This window comes from Talpa occidentalis, unplaced genomic scaffold (genome assembly GCF_014898055.3).
Source record: "Talpa occidentalis isolate TD23 unplaced genomic scaffold, MPIMG_talOcc4v2.1 talOcc4.90, whole genome shotgun sequence".
In the NCBI taxonomy this organism is placed as follows: Eukaryota; Metazoa; Chordata; class Mammalia; order Eulipotyphla; family Talpidae; genus Talpa; species Talpa occidentalis.
The window spans coordinates 23,293-36,228 of NW_023605306.1; the positions used below are offsets into that span (position 1 = coordinate 23,293).

At 50.8% G+C, this 12,936-nt stretch overlaps 1 long non-coding RNA gene across 2 annotated transcripts; it reads left to right on the forward strand.

Annotated features, from left to right (window-relative positions):
* Nucleotides 1-5,751: 5,751 nt before the first annotated feature.
* On the forward strand, nucleotides 5,752-12,127 carry LOC129145224 (uncharacterized). 2 transcript variants are annotated; one of them, XR_008550450.1, is made up of 3 exons: nucleotides 5,752-5,882; nucleotides 10,242-10,299; nucleotides 11,026-12,127. It is a non-coding gene; the product is annotated as an uncharacterized LOC129145224 (long non-coding RNA). The 2 variants fall into 2 exon arrangements; XR_008550451.1 differs by lacking the exon at nucleotides 5,752-5,882 and adding an exon at nucleotides 6,053-6,566.
* The last annotated feature ends 809 nt before the right edge of the window (nucleotides 12,128-12,936 follow it).

The following is a 12,936-nucleotide window of genomic DNA, read 5'->3' on the forward strand; positions in this document are numbered from 1 at the left end:
GGTTCCTGAGGCATGTGCCAGATCCCCACAACTGTTCGTTGACCCAGTCAAAGCAAGTGGGGTGACCTGTGCACAGCTGGAGGTCCTGGGCCAATTAACACAAATGTGGAAAGATTAAAGTTTATGATTTTTTTTTTCAAATTTTCCTTCCAACTTTCAAAACACAGATGAGTCTGATGATTTTGCAAGAAACATAGATCAATATTAAAGTATAAAATGGTATTGCTGTAGAACAAATTGAGGTCCTTAAAAAACCGACATCTCCACCCACGCAAAAACAACAACAACAAAAATTCCACAGCATTTCATAGGTAATTTTAGCAGACTTGTAAAGAAAAGTAACTCAATTCTCCTTAACCGCTTTCAGAGCATAAATTAGAGAGCCATGGTAAGTGTTTATGCTTTGCCATAATCTGACACAGAGACCACAAACACACAAAATTCTGAACCAATATCACTTATGAATAATAATGCTACCATTTAAACAAGATATTAAAATATGCAGTAGAATAAATTGATATGATCTCTGAAAGCTGTTAAAATGAGTCCCAATAAGATATAAAAGGATGAAACTATCTCCCTAGGAGTGAAAATGCACTTGATAAAATCCAACATCTGACAGAACATCTTGAAAGGAATATCCTGGTGTGGTTATGACGTGACGTGTGGGGGTGTGTGTGTGTGGTGTGGTTTGGGGGGGGTGTGTGAGTCCCACCCTAAGGCTGGTCTCGCGCTTAGAGGAAACCGCAGATGCAGACCCAATGAAAGTCACGAATAAGGTAAAGACGTGAAAACATCACCTTCAGTTTTCAACATTCTTCCTCATATGCTATGAATGCGATTAGAATAAAGAAATACGATGCTGACAAATTGTGGATTTGCAAAAATTCTTCAGAGACGTCCCAGTAACGGCCCCACGCTAGCTTAGGACTCTGCACGTGCTGTATTCATGACTTAAAGTTGTGAACGATTCAACTCTGTAAATGGCCTCTAAAAATGCATCCCTTGAGAGTCCATTTGTTTCTCTTAATCTACATTACATAAACACTGGGCACAATAATTGAGAGAAAAATTAGTTTGAATCTTAATTTCTCTATAAATGGTCAAGACTCACATGCTAATCATGAGAAAAACAGGGAGCACTTTCCAAAGACAAAATGGATCATTTGGGTGGAAGTTGTTTTGTGTGGACTAAAAGATTTTCACTGATTCTTTAACCTTATTTTCCTGTCTTCAAAGATAGACCATAAGAGCATATTTGTAAAACACACAGTCAGCTGGACATCTCACAGGAGACTGTGGCTTCATACTGAAATGACAGATTCCCCAGTGGCGTTATTCCATTTTAGGGAAACAATTTTAGATACTTTTGGAGTTAATCATCCAACAAACTGTTTTATGTGCATGTTCTGGGATCGCATAACGATGGTATGTCCATATTAGAAGCTTCAGTTACTTATCACCCCCAAGCTGGCTGAACAGGACTCACTCACGTTGGGTTATGGCACGGAAGATGCGCCGACTAGCCCAACACAGAGGACTCAGTCCTGCTGGTACGGAAGACACCTAGTGGGGGGCCTCCCTAGAGGCCCAGGGGTTACTCTCAGGCTGTCACCCCTGCAGTACAAGTCCATCCCCGGCCAGGGAGCTACCCACATGGCGCAGCAAACCTCTCCTGTCTCCCGCTGCTCCCCTTAGCAGTGTATTTCAGTGGATCCACCTGTTCTGCTCCCCACTCTGTCTCTGGTGAGTCGTCTCACCCACAGACCTCTGGCCTGCACCCCAGCTCTTCTATGAAGAAAGAAAGAGAGGAAGGGAGGAAGGGGAGAAAGAGAGAGAGAGAGAGAGAAGACATCTACAGGGAAATCTTCCAGAAGATGTTTCCAGTGCTACGATGCTGCTGGAAACACTTGGAGGCCTGTTGCTAACTTCCTGAAGCACAAGGCCGCAGATTCTTTCTCCACGTGCCCCCCCACCCCCCACCCCCCCACCCCCCCACCCCCCCACCCCCCCCACCCCCCACCCCCCCACCCCCCACCCCCCCGGGTGTTTATCCCCGGGGCCAAAAATACTTCATTTATGCACATGGGTTTTATCGTAGCATCTAGATTTTCTTGCGTGTTTCCACGTTTAAGGAAGATGGAACCTAACAAATCCACTGGATGGCTTCAATTAGGTCACCTCGTTTGCCTGTTTCCTGCTGCCCTAAATAAGAGTGTTTTGACAAGCAGATTTCAAAAACACATAACGTGGAGTAGTGATTATAAAAATACTCTCATTTAAAGTCCAATGAACAAAAGAAAGAAAAGATAAGCCCAAAGGCCCCCGTCCTATCCACACCCCGTGTGACTCAGCATCTCAGGAGTGAGCGCCTGCAGGCGTGAACGTGCCCTCCGTGCTCAGGGAGACAGCGCGGGCTGCTCCCCCCACACCTGGCCTCCGGCCACCGGGCAGCCTGGGGAGGAAGCCGGGGTGGATTTGGAGCTCCTAGCCCCTAAATGTTCACCGGATAAGCGTTGGCTTTTCCTGTCTTATTTCTGGTTGCCTTCGTCATTTATCTATTTTATCTCATTATCGCTCTGCTCTTCCTGTCATCACCCTCGACCCCTCTGCGGAGAACACGGAGCGATGGGCGGACTGCGTGACCCGGGCTGAGTCACCTCTGTACACGTCAGTTCTCTGGTGTGCAAAATGAAGGTTTAGATGATGCACTTACACGCGTCCGCAGCGTCCACAGGCAGGGAGCCGAGCGAGCAGGAGAGGGAGGGTCTATGCAGCAGGCGTGCGGCTGCTGGAGACCCAGCCCAGGGCCCAGCCCGCGGCAGCAGGCGTCACCCTCGGACGGCAATTGCTCATGTTCATTCAGATCTCTAACTCTGGCTCCTGGGGTGGGGGGGCGTAAGAAACCAAAAAGGATTTTTAAAAAGAGGAGGCTACTGGCCGCCGGCTGCCCGCGAAGGGCTCTCCCTGGCCGCTGCTGGCTGTACAGCCAAGTAGCATCATTTCCCAGAGGCTCACAGGGTGATGAACGCTACAACACGTGCTTTGCATAAAACGGGAACGCCCTTTCTTCAGTTACCCCGGAGCCCACAATTTCTTTTGTAAAGACATTCTCTTCGAAGCCAAGACCCTAGAGCCCTGTGGGGCGCGGGGCGGAGAGAGAGTAACAGCGGCGGGGCGCGCTGGGCAGGCCTCCGCCTCCCCATCTCGGAGTACCTCAGGGCTCGATGCTTGGCTGAAGCTCCAGGAAGCAGCCATGACGGTGCTCGACGACGCCTCTTCTCCGGAACCGCTTCCCAAATGCCCGGCTGCCGGTCCCGCGCTTGCTTCCATGTTAAGTGAGATGGGCCTTTCAAAAGCAATAGACGCCGTAAGTTAGGTCCGTGCTCTACCTCAGATACGAGGACGCGCGCTTGCGGGTACGCACCTGACCCGCAGGAGCGATTCGGACCAGAATGACTGCTCCACGCTCCCAACTCTGGTCACTTTTTCAAGACACAGGCCTGGAGCTCTGAGAATGGGAAGGAAAAACTAAATACAGAATCTGGAATGTTTTCGGGTTTGACAGAAAGTCAAGAAGGGTGTGGGAAATGCACGCTTTCATTTTCCTCTGGGGCTTGGGTCGTGGGAAGGGGTGGGACGCGGGGCGGTCAGAGGGCAGCGTGGGGAGCGAAGGGGGAGGTGACCGAGGGGCGGCCTGGCACGACCTGGGCGTGTGTCAGCGCCCGGTGGGGTCTGGCGACGGCAGGGCCGCCGCGGCAGCGTGTGCGAGGCTCATCCATGGAGAAGCACTGTGGGTGGAGAGAGAGAGGCAAGGGCGATTCAGCTCAGCCTGGAGCTCCTCTGTGATGGCCCGCCCGGGGGGGGGGCGGCGAGCTGCCCAGTTAGGGCTCCTGGAGGGCGGGCGCAGGGAGGGCGCCGAAGGATGCCTCTGGAGCAGGAGCTGGGGCCAGCTGGAGGAGGGGGCAGAGGGCTGCTCTCGGCCCGAGCACGGTGATGCCAGAGGCTCTGCGTGTGAGGGAAGAAGGATCACTAAGAACTTAAGTCATCGAGAAGGAAGAAAAAGTGGTTCTGAGCACAGAGGTCGTCCTGGATCTATCAGGCCGCACATGGAGTATATCTGAGTGTGTGCTGGGACTCGAGATCCGAGAAATGAGAGCAGATGGAGGGACTCCCTGGTCGTTTGAGTTCCTGGACCCAGTCGCAGTGAGTGTGAGTGTGAGTGTGTGTGTGTGTGTGTGTGTGTGTGTCTAGGCAGTCATAGGAGCCAGCAGAGAATTCACTTGACCCGCCGCCATCATGCTGCTGTCCACCCGGGGCCAGCATCCCGCTGGTGAAAGGCTCGTCCTCCAGGGACGGGTGCCACGGCTGGTCACTGCCTAAGCGCCTGCCCACCGCTATAAGGGGAGCTGCCCACAACAGCCCCCAGTGTGGGCGCAGAGAGTTTCCTAGACGGACTCAGAGAACTCCAGAAGACTGTTCCCCACCGGGCAGCTGATTCTTACTGAGGCCATCAGGACACAGACCAGCGGCGAGTGGAGACACAGCGGGCGGAGGAGCATGCTGAGGCACGGCCCCAGTCCCGACGCCTGCCCCTCTGGGGTGCAGGCGGCCCCCCGAGATAAGCTAGACGGATTAGTGCCTTTCTCGGTCGTGACCGATTCAGCCTGCAGCCCTTGCCCTCCCTGGAGCCGGGAGACCAGGCTGGGGGCCTGCCCTGGCTGGGACCCCTGGCAGCTGGGCCCTCCCCACGGGCCTCCGCCCGCCTAAGCCGGCTGCGAGAGGGGCGCGTCGCTGTCTGCAAGGCCGCCACTCCCCCCGCAGCTGCGAGCTGCAGACACAGACCATACTAGGGCCCAAAGGTGCCGCCATCATCATGGTGGGCTGGGAAATCCCAGGCTGTGGGCTGTGAGCCAGGAGCTGTGGCGAAGACCAACCGCACGTTATACCCCTCACAAATCACACGTGCTCCAGCCAGGGGAGAACAGCTCGCAGCGCGGGGGGAGCCGGGGAGGCCTTAGCCCAGGGGTGCCCGCTCAGACCTGGGCTCGTTTTCCCGTTTAAAAAGAAATTCACCCAAAGGCCCTTAGAGACCCAATGGGTCACGTCAGAAGGTCCGTCCGCCGGTGTCATCCTGTCGGCGAGGACCAGGGGCCGCGGGCCCCGGGCCTCATGGCGGGAACGGATCGCAGGAGAGGGAAGGGCTGTTTCTGGCGAAGCTGCTCTGCGCCCACCCCGCCGGGCAGGCCTCGGTCCCGCAGGGATCCTGATGGGCGCCGGCCAGCAGACCCCGGGCTGGCAGGCCGGTGTCCCGCAGGGAGAGGCCGGGCTGCTCGGGAGTGATGCCGGGTGGGCTCGGCGCGCAGGAGTGCAGGTGGGGTCAGCGGTTCCAGCCACTGCTCGCGTCCATGTCCCGCTATAGAAGAGATTAAAGCTCCACATGGCCTCGGGCGCAGCAAGCCGCCGCCTCCGCGCCTGCCCAGCACGTTCTCCTCGAGTTCTAAGAGCGACGGGGGACAGCTGCCGGCCAGCGGGCCGTGAGGGAGCCGGGCCCGGCGGGGTGGCGGGGGGCGCTTTCTGGACCCGGCCCCGGAGCCCGGACACGGCACGGCAGGGCTGCTGCGAGCCCGGGCGGGCGGAGCTGCCGGGACACCCTCGAGAGGCTCGAGCCCCAGACTGCGGCCTGGCCCTGCTCAGGGCCGCCCTGGGCGCCCCCGCCGGCCCCGGCCCCGGCCCCCCCACACCCCCACGTCCTCGCGCTCAGCGCGCCTTTCCTCACCCGAGACCAACACGCCCTGTTCCCTCCTGTCCGTGTGTCCTGCGCGCCCGAGGACGGGGACGGGGACCGGGGGACGCGGCCCCTCCCGCCGGCGTGTCCACAGGTGAACTTTTTTTTTTTTTTAATGCAAGGAACCGCCGGGCGACGGGGTGGCGTTTGGCGTTTTCTTTATTTCAGCTCAAAATGTCAAAAAAGGCGCCCGCGGCCAACGACTCCGCGCAGACCCGGCCCCGCCTCCGCCCCGCGTGGGCGTCGCGCGGAGAGTCTCGGCGCGTGTGGGGCGTCTCGGTATCTGATTATTTGCCGGCCAGGACGAGGGCATTGGGGGCCAGGCCGATTTCCTCTCTGCTCCAGCATTTGGGGACCAGCCAGACGACCCCCACAATGGCTGGTCACCAAGATGGCGGCAGGGATGGGCGCAAGGACGGGGAGCGCCTCCGCGAGCCAGAGCCGTTTCCACCAGTCAGACTCCTGCGCTCCCTCAGAGACTGTTTCTCTCTCTACATGTAGGATTGATGAGAGACAAAACAACTAGGGCGGATACTACGGCAATACTGTAATGTCTGGTTCTATAGAATTGACCCTAATAGCAGCTGCTGGCCCTAAAAGGCATCTGTTTCCTGGATTCCTCCCCACCTCCAAGATGTTTCCACACTTCCTTACTTGGCTTCAGTTGGATAACGTAGAATTCTCTGCCCCAAACATTTTGGAATAGTGAAGCCAGCTTCTTGGGTGACTCTTTCTTGCAGAACTTTAACATCACTGTCGGAAGAGGCGCCTGAGTCAGGTCTTTATTTTGGGGCCTCCTGAGACCTTTGCTTTCAACCCTCAAAGCAGGGCTCTTGTTCCGCAGATGTGGGCTGTCTGGTTTGTGTTTGGGCGTTATATCACCAAGTCTTTTGTTTCATGTTACCCGGGGGATCTGCTGTTTTATGGTGTTTTCCATGTTTTTATATGCTGTTAAGGTTTGAATAACATCCTTTCCACCTGCAGGTGCTCTTCTGTTTGGTTTCCATAAGCTGGCCATCTACCCACCTGTCGAATTTTCCCAGTCTTGAGGTTTGGGTACAGGTGTTTCCACCCCCAGCCTCTGCTTTCTGTGCGGTTAATCTCAGTGAGCACTAGGGCCAAAGCTCTTGCTACAAAAATACTGGAAGTCAAAAAGCCACATACTTTGGTGGGTGTGGGTCAGGGTGTAAATGCTATTAGAGTTTGCTGCCTCAAAGGAATCCACTATGGAAGGATGAGTTGGTCGTGGAGCAGGTGAGAGTGGCACCTGCCAAACACAGGAGGGTGTCCCTGCATCTTGACGGTAAAGCACACCCCAAATCCATACATGCATCCTAGGTCAGCATCTGGCTCCAGGAGACCAAACTGTAGCTGAAACTTAATGATTCAAGCCTTTACTTTTGTCATGGCTTATGCTGGGAGTGAACTACTCTGGAATTTCTGGTAAGCTATAAAAAAAATCTTACTGGTTGGTTGAGTGGCTATTGAATTAGAAATATTCCAAATTGCTTAAACTAAATTGCATATTGGATTTTTGAAAAATTCAGAGAGCTCTCAAATTAAATTTCTTATTGGAAAAGATTGAATTGGAAGGAAAAAAGGGAAAAGAAAAGTTGAGAATCATCTTGGCTGGCCTTAGGGAATGTTTTTAATAAAAGTACAGTAATCAGACTTAAGATCATGTCTTAACAAAGATTATGGTCTTGCTTTTGCAAAATTCTTAGCTTGCTAGTCCATAATATCAAAGATGTCTATAAGGTCTCCAGTGGCCACTAGGGAGCCCCTTTAAGTTTCCAAAATTTGTCTTCTATGTACCAATTCAAAACTGCAGATTCAAGGAAAATGAACAGTTTTGAATCCAAAGCCAATTTGGGTCAATAAACAGCAAAATGTAAGGAAAAAGACCTCAGGCTGTCCCTTCCTGTACTACTACACCATCTGTTTTGTGGGTGAGTTATTGTCTTAGCCTTAAATATGGATGGATAGATGAGAGTTTCACTATTTCTACACAGTAGGAGTTATCTTAGGACCTTCTTTGATGATGTTGGGAATGGTTTTAGTCTGAGCCCACGGGTTGTAAAAACAGCTGAAGAGGGCACTTACTCTAGTATACAATAGTGTTACTTTCCACGGTTATATTGGGAACTGGTCCCTTACATGAAAGCACATTAGAAAAAAATGTAGTTGAATGGGCATGTCACCCTGATGACACAATACAGGCTACAACCCACATGCTATGGGGAATGAGGCTATCTTTGCTCTGCAAGTAGATTCCTTACCAGACCAGAGGCAAAACTTTAAGAACAACTCATCGTCCGTCTTTCTAGGTATTTAAAAAGGGAGGAAAAAAACCTCTAGCCTTAGGAAGCCTTAGAATCTGTCTCTGTGATGTAAATTTTCTTTTTTTTAATATTTATTTTTATTTATGCATACAAGAACTGGGGTGTAGATTAGAGATGCAGGGAAGGGGGTGGTGAGGATTCACCAGAGGCAGAGTGGGGAGCAGAACAGGTGGATCCACTGAAATCCACTTCTGAGGGGAGCAGCAAAGAGACAGGAGAGGCCTGCAGCAAGGTGTGGGTCAGCTCCCTGGCGGGGGATCAGACTCAGGCCATGGTGCCTGCCATAGCTTGATAGCTCTGACTTTAATCCCTGAGCCACCAGGGAGGCCCTATGATGTAAATTTTCTGCCCCCACTTTCTTAAGGACCAAAGAACCTGTCTTTAAAGTATAAATTTAAAAATAATTTCTGATCAAAAGAAAGTACCGGATATTGGATCAGTAGAACTTTGTGTTTTCACAATAGGGGTAGTCCAATGGGATGTCCTTAAAACCAATACATGCAGCTGAGATTTTTAATGTGAACTAAGAGACTATGTTTGTATCCAGTTGCAAATTTGTGTGTCTACCTTCTTGTGAGTCATTGTGTTTAAACTCCGCAATATTATTAGAATTAATTTGTATATAAGTGAGTTACAGGTGGTATCTATTTAAATTTTAAATGCAGATATATAGTAGCAACTTACCCAAATGTTTTTCAAGAAACTTGATCTGGTGTAATTTTTGGTGAATGAGAACTAACTCAAAATGTAACGCTTTCATTTGAGACACGCAAGTCTTTAGAATTAAGAATTCTGTGTTTATCGATCCGAATTAGCCTATGGGACCTAACAGGAAACATAACTGACTCGATCTCGTGAGTTTTTGTGGTTAATATCAAGAAATAACAAAATGGGGCAGTTTGTCTTCAGCCCGCACTCAGTGTAGACGGGCCGGGATACCCTGAAGCTTCCCCGGCCGGCGAGCCTGCCTGAGAGGGAAAGCCTTAAACCAACAAGATGAAAATCACTAGCGACGATTCGTCCTTCAGCTACTTTTAGTAACTTAAACTCTAGAGATGGATGAGACCAAATAATTGGACCAAATCAAGTTTTATTTAAGGCACAATGACCTGACCGTGTGGCCCCACATGACTGAATCGGGGCCCCACACTGGGAGACACTGAGCTGCAGCCTCACAGGTGGGGGAACTTGTGGGTGCCTCGTGTTGAGTCTGTTCCTTTTTATCACCAATAAGACAGTGTCCCAAATCTGGGGAGAATGAAAAGTTTCACCAAGCTGAATGGTTGGAAGGCGTGGCACATCTCGTCATTCTACTCAAGTGACTGGACACAGGATGACTCGTGACCACCCACTGCAGAGAAACTAAAAGAAGTTTGTTGCTATGAACACCATGTGTCATCTTGAACACTTATACACGAAGGGCATGGTCTATGGGCCACCCCGGTGGCCTAGGGGTTAAGTCTCAGGCTGTCACTGCCAGGGATGGAGCCACATCCCCCGCCAGGGAGCTACCCACAGGGCGCAGCAGACCTCTCCTGTCTCCCGCTGCTCCCCGCAGTAGTGGATTTCAGTGGATCTGCCGGTTCTGCTCCCCACTCTGTCTTTGGTGGATCCTCTTACCCCCACCCCCGCATCTCTGGTCTGTACCCCAGTTCTTGTATGCATAAATAATTAAAAAATCTAAAAAAATAAAATAAAATTATGTGAAATTTCCTAAAACTCTGACACGTTCTGGTCCGTTCTGCTTATTATTCTAAAACGTTTTATGCCACAGAACTGATTGTATTTCCTTGTCACTGTAGCATAATGAAATCTGTAATTTTGTTCATTTTAAAATCTTTTGCCATTTGCAGAGACTCTTTACCCTGGTGGTTTACTTTCAGAGGGATTCACAGGAAAAGGACTTTGACAAATACTTTAGAATGCAGGTTTATCATGGAACTGAGAATTAAAATGACAGAGATTATGGAAAAAAGGGACTCATAAAAATTTCTACTAAAAATTGAGATTTTTCCACATGGGACTGAATGAACTATAAAGGATAAATACAAATTTTAATGACTTTTTTGCTTGAAAAATGACTGGTTCTTTTATGTTTTACGTTCTTCCAGATTTGGGAGATCATGTTTTTCTTTTTTTAAGCGATGGCCCACAGCAATGACAAATTACGTAAGTTACATACTTTTGAGCATCACTGATGCAAACTTTGCTTCTCTCTCTCCCTGACACCCTCTGCATGGAAAAACCTTCCCGCAAGTATTCTTATTTCTCGTGGCAGGTTTAATTTAGCCATAAATTAATTTCACGGGACTCCAGGGGTCACAGATCTGTCCCCTCAAAACATGTCTCTTAGGTGAAAGAAGGGCTGGTTTCCAAGGGGGGGCCTGAGCCTGGGCAAAGGGTGCCCTTTTGCACAGAGGCTTTGCTGGTGTGAGGGACACGCTGTCCCCCGGCAGGCCCCCTCCCTGTCCCGGGGGGAACAAATAGCCTCCAAGCCTGCAGCCGAGCAGGCAGGACATAATCTGCAGACCTTGGATGACCCGCTCTGCGCTCCCGGCCTGGGCCTCAGCTAAGCCGCCAGGACTTTCCTGCCCCGCTGCCGGGCGCATCTCGGGGCATCCAGAGGGATGCGCCTTGTGCTCACTTTCTCCCTCGCTTTGTTCTCTCATCAATCTGCTCAATTACGTGCAAGCCTGTGAGAGCCCAGAGGGCCCTGGGTGACTCGCTGTCTGCCCCAGCGCGCCTGCATGTGAGTGACTGCGGTTTAGAGCCGCCGACTGGGGTGGCGAGTTGTGACTTGATAAGCCGCGGGTGAGGGTGAGTTTACGTTTTAGAAACTCACAACTTCAGGAAAACACAGGAAACACTTTTTATAATCACCTTTCTCCTTTCCAGGGATCACTTCAAGAGATTCACTTGGAATGCTTTCCATTAGCAACCCGGGAGATCTGGAAGGTGCCGCCAGTGGGCCCTAGCTAGGCAGACCTAGCGCATGGAGCAGGTGCAGGTGACTCTCCAGGCTCTCCACAAAGGAAGAGCACAGCTTCCAGGTGGACGCGGCCAGCTGCTGACGGAGGCCCAGCGCCCACTGAGCAACTCTCCAGGCTCCAGCTTTCTCCTTCTAAAAATGGGTGTCACTTAGCTTCCTTTTAATAATTTAATTAGTAAATTGGCATAAAATGCTGCTGGACTGTGGCATATCAAACAGCAATTGCTTTAATTATCAAAGTTACTAAGTAAACGACTTCTCCTTCATGGCATGATTTTTTATAGCACATTGACATGTATTTTTCTATAATTAAGAATGCACGTTAGGACTGAGACAAAGTAAGAACAGACATATCCATCCATCGTGCTTAAGCTCTGCCTGTTTGAATACTCGGAGTGGAAAGCTATGCTCGCCACCGACCTAAGAATGTTTCTGGGTTTCAGGAAAACTTTTTCTCCAGTAAAATGTTTATAAGGACTTTCCTCTTCACAGCGCCTCTGAGGACGCTCTAGAAAGCTGTTCATGAAGACGTAAACTCGTGTGCTCCTTCCGTCGTAGCGTCATTCAAGGGATTTCTCCCTGCGGTGAGTGCTCTGAGCTTGGGGGACCAGCTCGGTGATCACGTTTACAAGTTCCCCTACAGGGGCCATGCGTCTTCATCAAATCCTGGTGTTTGCAGGTATTTTTCTCTGCATGAGGCATTTTTAGGCCCCCGTTTCTCAAGATTCTCCTCCTGCTTCTGTGGACTGGCTCTCTCCCCTCTCCCCTGGGGATGAAGGTCCCGTGACTGACGCCTGCAGCCCGACGTGGTCTCAGGACCGTCTGGCTGAGCCCCAGGGATGCCCTTCAGTGGCTCGCATGTGGGGAGAACTGGCTGACCTTAGGGACTCTCTGGCCTCCTGCCTTCAACCATGTTCTCATGCACAAAATTGGCACCTGGGTACCGAGTGTCCCTGGGGAGGTCGCCATTCTCAGGGGCTGAGGAAATAGCAACGCTTGAAAGTGCCAGCCCCCAACCCCCTCAGGGAGGCACGCTGCTTCCTCTGATGTCTGGAAGCCTGAGGAGAGCAGGCCCCACCAGGAGAGCTGAGAAGGTCTTACTGATATTGACTGTCGGAGACTTGCCTCGTGTCAAAACCTGGTTCTGGCTCTCTTGGGTTGCCAGAGGGCTGAGTGGGCCTTTCTGAGCGGTCTTGACTTAACGCAGAGCACCGTGTTCTGCACAGCTTCCTCAGGGCCCCAGGTGACTCGCTTCCAGTGGAGTTTTCACTTGGTTTGTATAACGAGCGGACATCTCTTCTGTCTTTGTTTGCGGCCTTCCTCCATCCTGCTTTCTGAGACTCTGAGCCTTTCTCTTCTGCACTATTAAAGTGGTCTGAGCTGTAAGTTTCACTCATGTGGATGACAGCCAGTGCACAGGGGTGTAAACTCTTTTGAGGAGAAGAGTCGATAAAAATACTCCAGTGACTGTTTTACAGGAAGTGCTCTAGTAACGCAGTCCGTAGAAATTACAAATACCCAGAAGTCAAAACAAAACAGACTCTCCCTAGACTGATTTATTCGAGAGCGTATTTACTGCTCACCATTAAATACCTTTCTAATTAGTGTCCACAGTGGTGACTTACAGCCGAGTGTACTGTACACTGTTTCTGTTGGTCCTTTTAGGAAGTGTTTTATAGACCAATACATAGAAATAAAATGTGCTCGTAAGTTCCACATAGCTTTTACCTAATCATAATGAAGTGTATTATACATAGTTCAAAATACATTCTAAAAATATGTCATTTTTCACCAAGGATTAAAAATTTATTTGTGCT